The sequence below is a fragment of the Lingula anatina genome, chromosome 9 (assembly GCF_051362555.1).
Source record: "Lingula anatina isolate TDL-2025a chromosome 9, LinAna3.0, whole genome shotgun sequence".
Taxonomy (NCBI): Eukaryota; Metazoa; Brachiopoda; class Lingulata; order Lingulida; family Lingulidae; genus Lingula; species Lingula anatina.
In genome coordinates, this window is record NC_141775.1 from 15,041,396 (window position 1) to 15,057,717 (window position 16,322).

Genomic DNA, 16,322 nt, shown 5'->3' on the forward strand with positions numbered 1-16,322 from the left:
TTTTGTACAATATTGCAATCCCAAAGTATATGATATATAGTTTCTACCTCCTCGTGGCAAAATGTACACATAGGTGATTGAGATAGGCCAGTTTTATATACAAAGTTATTTGTGGTGAGGATTCTAGAAAATTCGAAACTGGAACCACAGCATTTTTGTGTCCTTTACCGACACATTGGTTTTCTTATATATCTTTTCCCAAAAACTATGATCCCGAGGAGTAAAAATATTTGACCATTTTTCCTCAAAAATAGGCCTAGCATTCGAGCTATTTAATATGTCGTACATATCTTTTGATCCCCTTGTTTGTCTTACAATAACTCGTATACCTTCTGGTTGCCACGGACCGTACATTTTGATTTTATGTGGATTGAATTTTTTTCTGTATAGATCATTTATTGTTGCGATAATACCATTGTATTGTAAAAAATTGATTTTAATATTGGAGAGTTCAGAAAATTCTTTATATGAATAAAGTCTACCTTTTTCATTGATAAGATCGTTCACTTGTCTAAATCCTTTATCATACATCTCTTTATGGAACAGCGTCTCTTTATTTATCCTCAAAGAGTCACTGTACCATAAGGGGACTTTATTCAACTCGGTCATTTGTTCTTTTTTTTTTCAACAATTCCTGCCAAGCTAAAAAAACATCCTTCCAAAATAAATTCTGTGTGCCTGTTTGACAGAAGCGCAAATATTCACAACCACAGTTTAGCATCAAGTCTAATTTATATCTATGCAAAAGGATATTTTGCCAAATACCCTCCCTATTTATCAACCGTCTCACCCAAGTTAATTTTAATGCCATTATTGAAGCTTCTACGTTTATCATATTTAGTCCTCCATCTTTTATTTTTTTACATAGGCCTACTATTTCCCTTTTTACTTTATCCGGTTTACCTTTCCAAAGAAATCCAAAGATTAGCTTTTTTAGCTCCTTAATTATTTGGTTAGATGGGTTAGGCAGTGAAATAAAAAGATGGTTAAATTTCGATATTATGAGACTTTTAATCACTGTAATTCTGCCGACGGGGGTCAAAATTCGTCTTTCCCATAGTTTAAGTAATCGTTCAGTACTTTCAATTTTTCCCCGATAATTCCTTTCACATATAGTATCTAGTTCGACATAGAATTTAATACCTAATAATTTAAAAGACGTTGCACCCCATATTAATGTCCAATTTTTGCACAGTTTCTCATTTGAATTTTTTTTACTCCCTATCCAAATAACCTGAGTTTTGTCATAATTTATTTTTAAACCCGAAATTTTTTCAAACCATCTTAGATCCTGTAGGGAGGCGTTAAGGGATTGTTCAGAACCATCTAAGATTAAGGACGTGTCATCTGCATATTGCGATATTTTGTATTCATTTTCCCCAATTTGTATTCCTTTAATTTGAGGGTTATTCTTTATGCTTACCGAAAGAATTTCAGAACATAACAAAAATAAATATGGTGATATCAAATCACCTTGTCCCAGGCCACGCTGTGGTTGAAACATTTCGGATAAATGACCTCCTTGATTTACTCTTGAAGTAATGTTTTTATAAAAGGTTTTAATGTAATTTATTATGTCTGGACCGAAATTAAAGAAAATAAGAACTTGATTTAGAAAGTCCCATGATATACTATCGAATGCCTTCTCAAAATCTATTAGAAGTAATATTCCAGGTACATGGTTTTCCTCAGTATATTGCATGAGATCATAGATTAAACGAGTATTTTCCCCTATGTATCTCCCTTTTAGGAAACCAGTCTGTTCTTTACTTATCAATTTATCCAATACCGTTTTTATTCTACTTGATACGACACCTGAGGCAATCTTGTAAACGGTATTCAATAGTGTAAGTGTAGTGTAACTTCACTACAACTTAATACCGCCTAGACATGTGTCAAAATTACCCTTTTTTATGAGACAACAAAATCTTCTCTTACTTTTAAAATGTGGAAAATAGACTTGTATTTAGGTTGTGAATAAACCCAAGATTGTTTGGCAACGTATGTCAAGTTGGAAGCTTTTGTTTATTCTGCTTTTTTTAGAAGGGGATATCAAAATTTTACAGGCTTTCAGTTTTAAGATGATGAGTTACTGTTTATGTTTGAATGCGAATAAGCTTTAATTGTTATCCTGTAAAGCTCTCTTTTGGAAGAACGAAAGGAAAAGCCTTATACTGTCTTACATGATGTAAAAGTTTCATATGGACAGCTTAATTAATAAGTAAACGTTATGTTAATTCTAAGTCACCGCTGTAATCATAGCCACTTTGAAAACACTCTCTCATACGGGAAGTGGGTGTGATGTTTATTTCCTTTTAAGGCCACTAATAGTAAAAGGAATCGATTTCACCAAGTGGAGCGACCCATCGTGGCATATTTAACCCCGGACTGATCACTTGGCATGTCGAATTCCAGGTTGATATTCTAAGCTACATTTCTAGACGTGACCGCAACCGCCATGTTATCTCCAGGTATATCCAATGCCATTATCCCCCAGTATAGAGTGCGACCCAGGGAAACATGCTGTTGTCGCCTGTTCCCTCGTCTGGCGTGACTCCCGGGAATAAGACAGTGACTGTCAGTAAAGCCTAGGTCCCAACTACGTTTTGGACGCACGGTTTTTTTAGGTTCCTTGCGTCCGGCTAGAACGTAGCTAGATCGCAGGGAAGAAATCAGGTGAAAAGTTTCTACGTGCTGTCTGCGTCCTCCAAAATGGACGTGCTCCTCACGCACGAACTCCCACGTTTTCCCCATTTTTTGGCTGTAAACCACACGTTACAGCCCGTACGTTCGGTTTGGACCTAGGCTTAATGGGTGCCGATGAAATTGTCCGTACGATTTTTTTATTGAATTGATAAGGAGCTATGTCTACATTACATGGCCTTAAATCAGTACGATTCCGTGCGTTGTCGCACGACCGCCGTGTACCTTCGCTCAGACGCCGTACAAAAAGGGTATTACGGGCAGTATCCGGGCACCGTACGGGCATTGCGGTTCAAATGTAATCTAGGCTTAACTCAACCAACTCCACACAGTCTCACCACAGCGGGACTCAAAGACTTCTTCAAAGATGAATATTTACAGGCCCGTAGCCAGCAATCTCAGAGGGGGGTTCGTTTTCTGAAAAAGTGGACCTTTTACCATAAATTCCTCAAGTACATAGATCAAATTTCACCCAGAGTGGACCTTTTCCCAGCAAAAAGGGGGGTTCTTTCGAACCCCCGACCCCCCCCTGGCTACGGGCCTGATTCATATTCATAAATGTTTACACCTTTGGTAATGAGAGCACTTGAACAAAAATGAACAGTACACTATTATTCGTTGCTGCAAAAGCAGTTATATTGTTTTGAGTTTAGAATCATAAACAACCGTATCCAGTTTCCCACGTTATCTACTTTATATCCTCATTATTGATGTATCTATAGTCCGCACCTGACGCGGCACTATTATCAGCCAATGTGTTAAGCCCCCTTTACACTGGACGGCGTCCTTTCTGCGTCCAGCAGTACGGCCCCATTTGAGAGTTAAAAAATTATAATGCTTTACGTGCCGACAACTGGCCGATCATTGAGCATTCATTCTGATACAAAATTAATGCTCGTGCCTCCTTATTAAGACCACAGCGATGCCAAATTTCATGGTCGCAGAAAGGACGCCGTCCAGTGTAAAGGGGGCATTAGTGATGTATCCTGTAACGATTATCTCTGGAATTTGCCGTTTTGAATTTGCATCCATCTCTGCCAAAAACCTTTTAACTGGCATGAATAATTTAGTGCTGCGTGTCGTCGTTGTAACCATCAATTAATCTTAATACCGTTCGTCTCTTCCCATAAGTTTTGAATTTTTACTGAATGTGGTATAATTTTTGTAAAAAAATCGTTTTTTGAGTTATCCGTATATTTATATTATCATACAATGATTGATTTTACTTTATATGAGATTATGCTCAGATAACGGGCACAGTGTGTGTTTTACCATCACCAAAAGAGACAAAAATCAATATCAAGAATCAATTACCAGACGAAAGCATTGCATTTAAAGCGAATATTAAACTTCGGTGTTAGTGAATAGATTCAAAGAGAGCAATAACTGCGTGAATATGAAGTATGGAAAATATAAAAAACACAAATTGTAACAAATTCAATACAAAATAAGATACACAGGGTAAAGAAAAGCTCTTGTTAAACGTTATATTATGGCAGGCAATAGCTTTTTTAATTGAAAAATATTCGGTAAGAAGATGTATGAAAAATTATTTAAAATGGATAATATTACAAAAATATTTTCTCGGGGAATGTGTATGTTAAAATGCCGAATTGTTGACATATTAGAAAATGATTATAATATAAAGGTGGAAATAATGAGACATTATGCAATTATAAAAATTCGTTCCTATGAATGTAATGTCCTACCCAGACCTAGAGGCGCAACTGTATTTAAACGCATATAGTAGATCTCTTTAACATCGGGCTGCGGTATACATCATCTTATTGTTTTAAACTGTCAGGGACATACTCCTTTCAAGTCAGATTCCATTCGAGATTTATACATCAGATTAATAACAATATGGACATATAACCACAAAAATCTTCGAAAATGAAGTTGGGTTTTATGTTGACTTAAAACAAAATAGTGCAACGAACACCTATTATGTCGCGGAATTGATTGGAAGGGGTTTCCCTGTTCCTAAACAAGCCCACTTTTCGTTCTCCAAAGCGATACATGGTACAAATGCAAAGTTCGACACGCACTTAAATTTTGATATTTTTTACTAAATTTAAATTGGAAGCCAAGGTTGAAAATTGATTGGGATTTCCTTGTATATATACAGAGAAGAGGTAAGAATGATAACATCCATCGATAAATTCCTTAGAAACCGAGGGTAAATTAGCAGCAAGCCTCCGCCGGTTTCAAGTTTGAAGAATTTCTATATCTCATATATATGAAGTAGTAGTAACAATAGAATGAACATTGGCAGCAGTGAACCGTACAATAACCACTTTACATCTTATATTACTCATTTCACTTTAAATTACATCTTAATTGCCTCCATAAAGAAAAGCGAGTTGGTTTTTATAGTTATGATAAACAAATTGGCCTAAGAACTATTGACGGTTGTTTGACTCAATTATCCCTCATGCGATCATGTCGACTTCGCACTAATTTAGGTCAGTAACGTGAGCGATCAGCACTTGCACATTACTAATAAAATGTCAATGTTGAGTTGTTTACAACACTTCCCCAGTGTGGCGTGTCATCTAATGATATCTATTCAGCTTTGCACATCAATATTATCTAATTGTTTCACAACTATAGGAAATAAAAAGGCATGTGTTACATACACCCCATTTCCATAGATTTTTAGATCGATCTATCCCTGTGGGGAGTCTCACTAGATTACTGTCAGCTTGGCCGGCTTAAGCGTCTGTCCCGCCTACTAAAAGCTGTAAAGGGGTAATTAACTATGGTGCCCGCTCGCCTGACTGCAATTTAGCGTGAACCCCCAGGGAGTTAGGTCGATCTAAATCTTAATCTCTAGATCGATCTAAATCTCTGGGAATAGTCATGGATGCTTCCCTGGGGTATTTCTGAAAGTGATTTAGCCACATTCATTAGTCTCGTTCTACACTGTCCCCAAGCATTTGTCTTCATAATATTCATAACCAGTATCTGGCAGGAGGTCGCCGAATTGAGCAGTACTGGGCAGAAGTTCACAGACACATCGGCCATTTCCAGAACAGAGAACGTTTATGGCCAAACACTTCCAGTTTTTCATACAGGAGATGCTGCAATCACTGCGGCTGCGGACATTCAGCCTGGACAAGGGCACAAGGGTTGCGCGAACACCTGCTGTTATCCGTTTGAATGTAGTTGAAAATGTAATACCTATACGAAGAAAATATTAATTAAATACGAGACTTAAAAAACTTATAACAAAGACGTGCTAGTACCTGACTGACCGGTTATTTCAACGTTGAATTAATAATAAAATGTGTAAGGTTTATAGATATATTATTCACGCCTTTCAAAATACTGATAATATTATATACATGTACGTAATGTGGTATATCGCAGCTTGAGGTCCGCCTGTAAATGCGATTTTGAGAAACTATAAACTCACCATAAACTTCCACTTCACAAAGCTGCAATGGATCATCGTCACTACCAACTTTAATGATCAGGACATATCGTCCTCTCAGTGGTGATCCACAGGACAGAGACGTGTTCCCCACAGGTGCCACCCCCGGGTAACTGGCGCAGAGTTGGTACTGGGTGAATGATGAACTATCCACGAAAGAGGTGCCAACTCTCACTTCGAAATTATTCAAACGGTCAGCTGAAAATAGTAGCAGACCGTAAAATTTGAGATAACACTTTTATCATACTGTACTTGGATGTTATGTAGCGGTATATTAAACGATAACTCAGTTATTAAAATTATTATGCGGATCGAACTTAATATTCCAATACTTACGGCAATAAAAACAACAGCGACTAAATACAAACTATTTGCAAATAAAAAACCTTAAGCGGATCGAACTTTATATTCCAATACTTACGGCAAAAAAACAACAGCGACTTTTACAATTATATATAAGGAACCAAAAATCTTACGACAGCAGTCGCCACGATTTGTTATAATTAGACCGGCAACCCTCTCCGTGGTTTGTAAGTCCACCAGCCACCATTGACCCTGACCCCATCCTGTATGGCTACAACTACGATGGTGGTAGTCGTCGTCATAGTTACCATCCACAACAAGGCTGGCATTGCGCGTCTGGTAGGTGGAACTTTGGTAGGCGGGTTTTCCTTTAGCCAAATTCTTCGTGCAACCTCTGCATAGTGTCACATCTGCCGGGGAAAGATACCAACAACATCTATTATTATAATTATTATTATCATTATTATTATTATTATGTGCAAGGGTACAGTAAGAACACACAATATCTTTTTTGTCCTAATCAGATTGAAGGGGAATTTATAGAACAATTTTAAATTCAGAAACAACTATCTAACCACACAGCTGGTAATGTTATGATATTGTGCCACAATGGATATCATATTATTGCCAAAATACATCTTTTTCAGCTCTATGACAAATCAGTAATAATAAAACACCACTTTTTACCTGGTGTGTTTCGTCTCTGTGAAACTTACCCAAAAATATCACTGTAACTCCGACAAGAAGAAGTCTTAGAACCACCATGCTATAGTCACACACCTCGTTATCTCAGCAACTGCCGATGGCAGACAAATCAATAAAACATTCCGTTTATGCCTTGGATGGTGATGTAATAAGGTTGGAGTGATTGCAAGGCAGAAAAGTTCAATTGATGCTTGAATGTTCAAAAGCGCCAACATAAATGACATTCATTAGTTGTCTCAATGATGGATATTGAAATATAACCGGGTGTGTTCTAAGTATATGCTGCATGAAATTGATCTTTATCAAAATTTCTTCTCATCCTGTTATTATAACATCTTTACGTCCTTTCAACTATAATATGCACACACACTGGACAAAAGAAGTGTCACCCCCTAACTCAGAGTAATAAAAGCAGGCAGATCTTGGGTAATTATAATGCCTGGTCTACTTATAATGTGACTAATGAGTATAAAAACCGCTGTACCATGGGATTGTATTGTTGGTCTTGTACATGGACAGCAAATGTTATTCCTGTCTTCCTCCAATATGGCAAGATACAGGCAATTATCTAACGGTTATAGGTGCAAGTTATTAACCTGAAGAGGCGGAATATAAGTAATGTCAGTATATCGATACAATTGAATTATTTAGTCAGAACCGTGCAGAGGGTCTGGACTCGGGTTAGAAACACTGGATCAAGAGACAAATTGCCTCTGATGGGTGGTCCAAGAAAAACTACTGGCCGTGAAGAGCAATGACTGATTTTGATGTCCAGGTTGTCAAAGTTCGACACTGCTTGTCAGTTGACAACACAGTGGAAAAATTTCACACATAAGAAGTGTCTGTGAAAATTGCTAGGCGTCGTTTACATGCTCATAGAGTGTACAGCAGGGTAGCAAGACTGAAACCTCTTATATCGTTACAAAACAGGCAACGTAGAGTGAACTAGGGTCAACAGGATCTGGAACTGGACAGTCCATAACAATTGGTCCTAAATATTTTTTTCTGATGAGTGTCGCTTTGGTCTGACCTCTGATGACTGACGGGTACGATGCTGGCGAACGGCTGGTAAAGCATTTGAACCACATGTACTGAATTTTCGAACCCGGAGCAGCATATTCATCATGGTGTGGGGATGCATCAGACCGGATGGCCTTGTGGTTAGAGTGTCCACCTCCGGAGCGGGAGGACGTGGGTTCAAAACCCGTCCGGGGACATACCAGTCCTTTATAAACGGTACCTGCTGTCTCCCCGCTTGGCACTCAGCACTAAGGGGTTGAAGCAGGGGCCTGGTCAGGCAGTGCAGAAATGATATATTAGCTATGAGCGCCTAATATGGCAGCCGAGCTGTATGCTCCCCAGGGAGGTGAGACCGTCTAAGGAGTGCACCAGTGCAAAAATGACCAGGCTTCCTTGACTTAAATATTCAAATATATATGTAATTGTATAACTTCAACCTTCGGGTTGCCATTCTCCAATAAAGATTATTATTATTATTATTATTATTATCCATGACGTGGGCGAATTGATTGTGGTTGATGAAAACATGAATCACTAGAAATATATCGATGTTTTGGAGTCAGGCTTGCTACCATCTATTTCTAACATGTTTGGTGACAGGAATTATCCATTTGTTCATCAGAATGACAATGTTCCTTGTCACAGGACCAGAGCAGTTGATTATTGGTTTGACCAACAGGACATTCGCAGGGTGATGTGGCCTGCCCAGAGTCGGGATGCAAACATAATGGAAAATGTGTGGAATGATATGTCAAAACTTTGGACAAATGCCCGTCTAACCAGCAGAGAAACTCTGTTATATTCAGTGTCTATGTTTAGGCCAGCATAAGCCCTGAACGCATCAGACAATTATATGAATCCTTGCTTCGTAGACTGGCACCTATTATTAAGTCACGAAGCTATGCCACTAAGTACTAATTTTGGACTTGAAACTGCATATTTTGGTAGAATGTATATTTTGTTTTCATTTTGTGACTTTTTGTGAATAGTAGCATATCATTCCACAGTCATTTATCTCCCCCATACACTGTAAAAACAGTGCTTAGCATTTAAATACATACAACATACGTTAAGCACCTATACGCATTTAGAAATATGTGTAAAAGCTAAGCACGTATGGCTTTTCAAGCGTTTCACAGAAGAAAAAGCTAGACACGTTGGTAGTGTTACACGTTTACCTATGTGCTTAGCTTCACCGGCATATGGATCTATAATAAGTCTATCACAAGCTAAGCACATTGGCTAAGCACTTCCCCTGCTAAGCGCGTGAGGCTGCTAAACGCATGGAGCTGCTATAGGTGTGGAATTCCTAAACGCGTGGAGCTGCTGAACAGTATACCCTCTACCAAGGCCGCAGTTGTTAGGGACATTTTTTGCTTAGGCGACATCAAATCAAATTGACTATCTATTTATCTAGCGACATATCTGTGAATATCTGTGAAAAATCAATCTGTCGCCCTGGTAGAGGGTACATTGTAGCTGAACAACAAGTTTACCTTTTCAAGCTTCTTTCAGAAGAAATAAAAATGTTTAACATTCTTAGAAGTGTCGCACTTTTAGCTATGTGATTAGTTTCATCGGTCCCATAAGTTTATTACAAGGCTCAACAATTTGGTTTAACACTTCCCCTTGTAAACGTGTGGAGCTGTTGAAGGCGTGGAGCAGTCTGCTCGAACGCTTTGTGTCCTTCCTTGCAGTAACGCGTGCTTATTTAAAATAGGCCCATTAAAGATGCATACAAAGTCAATTTTTTGCTCAAAAACCAACCAAATACCAGTATATAGTTTCAAAAAGTATAATTAAGAAAATTGCCAGAAGGCAAATGATATTTGAATGGATTTTTCTGTTAGCTTACTATCCTTTATATACATGGGGCAGAAAAGTAAGTCACATAAGAAGGTTTAATTTCTGACCAAAAATTTAAAGAGCAGTTTAAAGCTCTTTTATGGCTGATCGAGTGATTTATTCAGTTTGTCCCTTTATTTGAGTCGTATAAGAATCTAGTAGAAATGGTTTATATGTGTTACTGGCAACCCACGCTCCACCGATGCTCGGTTGATATGTACCTTTAAGTAATAATCCAAATAACAAATAACGTTTTCACGACGTTATCAGATGGTTACATGCTGGTTATGGTATAGAAGAACATTATGGTAACGTTATGGGTGTTTTAATGATGTACAGTAACGTTATATTTTGTAAAAAGATTCGAAGACCGTTTCTACAAAATTTTATGATACATGTAACGTCATTTTGTGGAGTTTTATCAGCGTGTTTATAACATTCTGGAAAAACATTATATAATGTTTTGAAAACATTTTTATATAAATAACCAAAACACGTCTTATGCTGTTTGAACTACAGTTAACGGTTAATTCCAAAATGGGCTTGGGGTTAGTCGGCGACTATAGAGGTGCGAATTGTAGAATATTCGGACTATCGGTACCGAAATAACCAGCATGTGATGAAAGCTTAAAAAAAGTATTATAATAAATACCCCGCCATCATCCTGATGTTCTATTGTTCATTACTTCCGGAAAAAATAAATAGATATCATCATAACACATTTTATCAAAATATGGAGAAAGGTGTTTTAAAGTAAAAATGACAGTTGTTTCGCGCCTTTAGTGAACTAGTGAATTTTCCTAACCTGCTACGAGAGTTGAAAAACTACACGTTTATTATCTACAGAGGCTGGTCAAAAAATACCCGCTCAAGGGCGTGAATATATACAAAGTAGGCAACAGGAAGCGGAGCTAAAACCGTAAATTCATGTCCACTACATACATTGACATATGAGCTTTAAAATACGTTACATGGACATGTTTTTTTTCTATACGTTCCAACAAAAGGTTCGGCGTGTGTAAGGTGAACATACATGTTGATTCAGCGTATAGATCTTGATGAAAATAGAAGTATATAAAGTGATGCACCTTGAAAGATCTAAATTCTAGTTGTTAAATACAATCTAAGCTTTCGGCCCCTGTTCCTTCGTTGGTGATTATGAACAAAAAGTCTTTTTGTACATCTTTCAAGGTGCATCAATATATATATACTTCTAAGGTGAACATAGAACCGCAGGTAGAAAGTGAAGCAGTGCATAACGTCATTGATTATCAAGAAGGCCCGTGTGTGTTTGATTCCCACACCCACCCGTATTCTACTTTTTAAAATTATATATATATGATTTTTGATAATTTTTTTATGCAGCTGAAGGCAGGGTAGGGAGAAATGTTTTTATTTCTATTGTTTAAATTGACAAAAATTCTTGACCCAGGGCTATAAATCGTGTATACTAATCTGTTATCATGGTTCAGTGATTGATTTGACGGGTATCAGCTAGTATATTCTATATTAAAGTATTGAACTTTGCCACGCCATATTATCTAATTGAGAAACAGATGTGTTAAACTCACGCTTGTGCGTTTTTTACAGTTGAAAACATTAAATTTAAAAATTAGATAATTTTGACTTTGCATTTTTTCAGATAGACAAGAATCCATTGCTTATATATTAAATCAAGACACATTGATGAATGCGCAAGTGATGCAGTTGCCCTCATCTAGTCTTAATTAAAAAAAAAAACACCAAAACGATTTTTAAAGTACGTTCTGCAGTTTGCCTTTTTAGTTCGAATATATTAATCTTTTTGTTTGAATTTTGAGTGCATTTGGCAGTTGCCTATTTAATCAATATCACATATCAATATAAATCTCTTCAATCAGGTGTGTTGGGGATAAGTGTATTCAGTACCAAAACGGTTATAGCTAAATTGAAGATTGCATGTGACGACACTCCGAGAAGTTAGATGAAAAATGAGGAAAACAGCGACCTCCATCATTTATTGTCTTAACCTGTACAAGCAAAATATAAAGAAGTCGTGGCAGCCTTTGTAATCATGCTTAGGCAGTACGATGTATCTAGGACCAAACAATGTAGGCTTAATACTGAATGTTTTAGAACGTGAGTTCTTGTTTAAAATCTTCACACTTTGCAAGGTCCGGTCAAAAACTTTTGCTTATCATCAACTTTGTTCACCACATATTGACTGTCAAACAATGACAAACAAAAGGTCGCAAATGATTTCTACTATACAGAGATGGAAAGGGGGGAAACTATGAAGTTTTAAGTAAAGAATGTAAGCAAACAATCATGTTCATTCTTGGCATTGGGGAAATTTGATATGGGCATTCCATGAAACAAAACTTCAATTTCTGTGTAAAAGAAAGTCCAAATAAAATTTATTGTAATCGATAATAATGTTATTGCTTTCGAATGAAAAATGCATAACGTATGCTCATTCAGCGGGCGTTTGCATTTTCCACCCCCAGCTTATATTGAAATGATGATTTCGTTGACAGAAAACTTATTTTGTGAGACCTTATCGGTGTTTAATGGATTTGGCAACACGCCGAAAGAGAAAGAAAATGAGAGCAACTCGTTTTTCATGATACTAAAAGCTTTTATTACCATGGTCAATCGACAAGAAAAAAGCATGTAACAAGCAATAAAGTAGACTGTCGAGTCGATAGTTTGTGTTTGACTTATTCTTGGATTTTGTATCGAAATGTGATTTTTCAATCGCTTAATGGTGTGTTAGTCTCAGGTACATTAACACTGTTTACTTTTACTTAGTCTGCTAATAAATTTCAACACTAAACAATTTAAGCATGAACAAAAGCCAATCGCAAAGCGACGATTGATTGGTGACATTCAATTATAGATTGAGAACATTGCGGTGGGTAGGCAGTGGTAATGTTACACAACAAAGCTTAATATGGTTGCTACTTCTGTCTGTTAAGATAACTTTTCATTATAACACACACACACCAAAGTCCAATAAGCATCTTCGGAGCGTTTGATCTGTTGATATAATCATCTAATATTTCCACAGATTTCATAATCAAGTACGTATTCAAAATCATGTGAAAAGTGCACCTAGTAAAATAGATTTTAGTTGCCTCGTGGATGTGGTTGGATTTCAGCTTGTTCTTTTGACATTTATCCAATTGGGACGAAAGATTGTTTCCATGGTGCTTGACAAATGAAACCGGAAAACTGATCACAAGGTCTGTCGACATAACTGTATGCATTGGCAGGGTTAATTGCAATGCAGTCTGCATCACTGGGGATGTCAGCGGGTCGCCCAATGTCCCAACTTGGCGTGTAGAAAACATCTGTGCCATCAACGAACTTGAATGTAAGCTCCTCTTCTACGTCAGTGACCCCTACGATTACAGATGTGATTAACAATTAAGGGGGGAATTATGCTGAATTATCTTAAATGTCACAATTTTTCGTTATATCCTGTATTTGTAGCCTACCATAATTTTACTCTGTTTGGTTTCATTCGCAAACTCATGAGACGTTATTGATTTACACATCTTTTAAATTCTACATTTTAGAAGGATTAAACTAGTTCACTTGCCGACCCAAAGGAAACCGGATGACTTATGAATTATGTGCGTCAGCTGTTTGTACTCGTGGATGGCTCTTATCATTGCCAGATCAGCACTTGCGTTGCGACATGCGTCTCTTGCATGGGAGAAGTTAAGGGGTGTTGTTTGTATCAGGTAGCACCTGTTGTTTAGATTAGTAGGGGGGGGGCACCCCGATGTAGGGGGCACCCCGATGGTCTGGCTGAAATGCATGAAACGGATTGTGTACACATATTTTTTTAAGACAGAAGTACTTTATGTCAGGAATATCTCACAAGATGATACATCAAATATTTCTGACAATCACGACAATACGAGGACTGTAAGTTAAGCACTTCTTAAATGTTACGTACATATACAGTTATAAGTTCCTTCCACGTTTACACAGTCAGCATACCGTCCACATAAATCCTTGTCTAAGCATTCGTTGATATCTGAAATTAATCGATTCCAAGTATCTATGTAAATCTGTTCTTTAGACATATCATGAAATAGATATGAATATCCAACATTTAAAAAGGTGCAATGTCTATGTTGTATTGGAGCTGATTCTTTAACAGTTTAGTAAAGGTAGAGGTGGCTCATTTTAGCAACACTTTATTTGTGCGAGATGTAGAGTTTATGTTGATTCATCCATTACAATGATGTCATGAAGTTTTCGATCTGCTCACCTGTGCAGTTCTCTCCAGAGAAGCCAATCTTGCAAGTGCAGCTATAACTTCCCGGGGTGTTGGTACAAACGGCGGTAGACACACATGGGTTAGATATCTGGCATTCGTCTACATCTGTAACGGTTGATTAAACAGGAATTAATGATTAAATGATCGCTAACATGGTAAGTCCATATCAAGTATAGTGCCAGAGTCTTTCTGTTAGTACTGACGTTAAGGCAACGCATTTTTAACGGGGTATGCTTAACAGCTCCCTCTCAAAACTCAAAAGGACGTTACCTTGGCATGGCCTTTATCTATCAACTAAGGGTGTATTCCCAGGCATTAGATCGATCCAGAGATTAAGATTTAGATCGACCTAACTCCCTGGGGGTTCACGCTAAATTGCAGTCAGCCGAGCGCGCACCATAGTTAATTACAGATATTTATTACCCCCTTACAGCTTTTAGTAGGCGGGACAGACGCTTAAGCCGACTAAGCAAACAGTAATCTATTGATACTCCCCACAGGGACACCCTGAGCTTCAGAGCTAACTTGACACTAACCTTTTCACTGTAGCCTATCTCCATCGTGTCAAGTAACCTCTGACCAGATTCGATTGCCTCCGCCGCCCGCCAATCAAATTTAAAAGCCCGCACTCAATGACTCATTAAACGATCTAGCCAATGAACGCGAACGAGTCAAAGCGCGCTTTGTTCAAATCCGGACCAATCAAAGATAAGGCTGAATATCAGGGTCTTGCCGTAACCTGTGGGCAGCCCGCAAATAACATCGTCTCTCAGTAGATAATGATGCAGGGCATCATACTGCTCTGGTTTCAATTCCGATATACTCCATGCTTTCTTTGTGTACGGTTATGCACTCGGAACCACTCGGAACTACTCGGATGTCTCCGCACTCGACAATAACTATGTTGTTAGTATGGAGCTTGCGGAATCAGCCGAGGATTGCCGATTGACGATCAACCAATCAGCGTTTTCACCAAACTTTGGTGAAAAATTTTGAAACATGGATTCGATTGGCTTATATAAAATAGGTCAAACTATTTTCGTCAGAGGTTACTTGACACGATGGAGATAGGCTACAGTGAAAAGGTTAGTGTCAAGTTAGCTCTGAAGCTCAGGGTGCACAGGGATAGATTAGATCGATCTAAAATCTATGGAAATGGGGTCTAATACACGGCCACCAAAACCCCGGATTTTATTAATACTTAAGTTTACAAAAAATAACCATGCAGTCCTTATAAACAATACAGCTGAGAAGGTACAATCTGAGAGATGGTTCCGTAATAATTTTCTAACATCCAAAACCGGTAAATTTGAAAAGTGCAAAAAAAAAAAAAAAAAATGTTATGTTAAGAATGTTGAAAAAATCCATCCACGTAAAACAACCATAGTTCTGATAAAAGTTAAAAGCTTTACAGGAATATTGGACAACTGGCCCGGTTTCATCAAGGCTGGATAGCGCTATCCAGAGGATAGTGCGTTTCATCAACAGTGGATAGCGTTATCCAGGGGATAAATCAGCTTATCCAGAGGATAAAGTTGTCCGCTCGAAATAAGTGGGATAAATCTGCTCTCATGCTGTTTTATCATCAAAAATGACGAACCTTCTTGGTTTGGCAGTTAATCCTATGATATTTCACAGGCGTAGAATGATGAGAGAGAGAATTTTAGAAGATGTGTGTTTGATTTTGATGCTTTTTAAAAACTTAAAAGTGATACTGAATCAACAGATTACATAACATACTTTATCAAAGTTGACATCGCGCCTGCTACGAACAGAACCCATGCAATCTCCATTAGAGACCAATTATCTTTTATTTTACTAAAACATACCTTTTAAATTGACGAAAAAATTCTACACTGCTTTTGATAGAATCTGCCAAATGTGCCAAGTCAGCCATTTTGATAGAAAGTATGACACGACCTTACCCTTCAACTGCAAAGGGTAAACATTGAATGAGGCACAACTAATGCAATGTGATGTGTTTTTGACACTGACACTAAAATATCCTATAGATATTTTCCCATTATTTTAATGAAT

At 37.7% G+C, this 16,322-nt stretch overlaps 1 protein-coding gene and 1 long non-coding RNA gene across 2 annotated transcripts in view; both read right to left on the reverse strand.

The window, feature by feature from the left end:
- Positions 1–15,410, reverse strand: part of LOC106181189 (uncharacterized) — a 163,150-nt gene extending 147,740 nt beyond the window's left edge. The window contains exon 1 of the long non-coding RNA XR_015331197.1: positions 14,822–15,410. This is a non-coding gene — a long non-coding RNA (uncharacterized LOC106181189). The remainder of the gene's footprint in view (positions 1–14,821) is intronic.
- The window catches only part of LOC147759960 (von Willebrand factor D and EGF domain-containing protein-like), a 91,636-nt gene continuing 89,095 nt past the window's right edge, over positions 13,782–16,322 (reverse strand). The window contains exon 17 of the transcript XR_015331196.1: positions 13,782–13,807. The gene's annotated coding sequence lies outside the window, so the exon portion shown is untranslated. The remainder of the gene's footprint in view (positions 13,808–16,322) is intronic.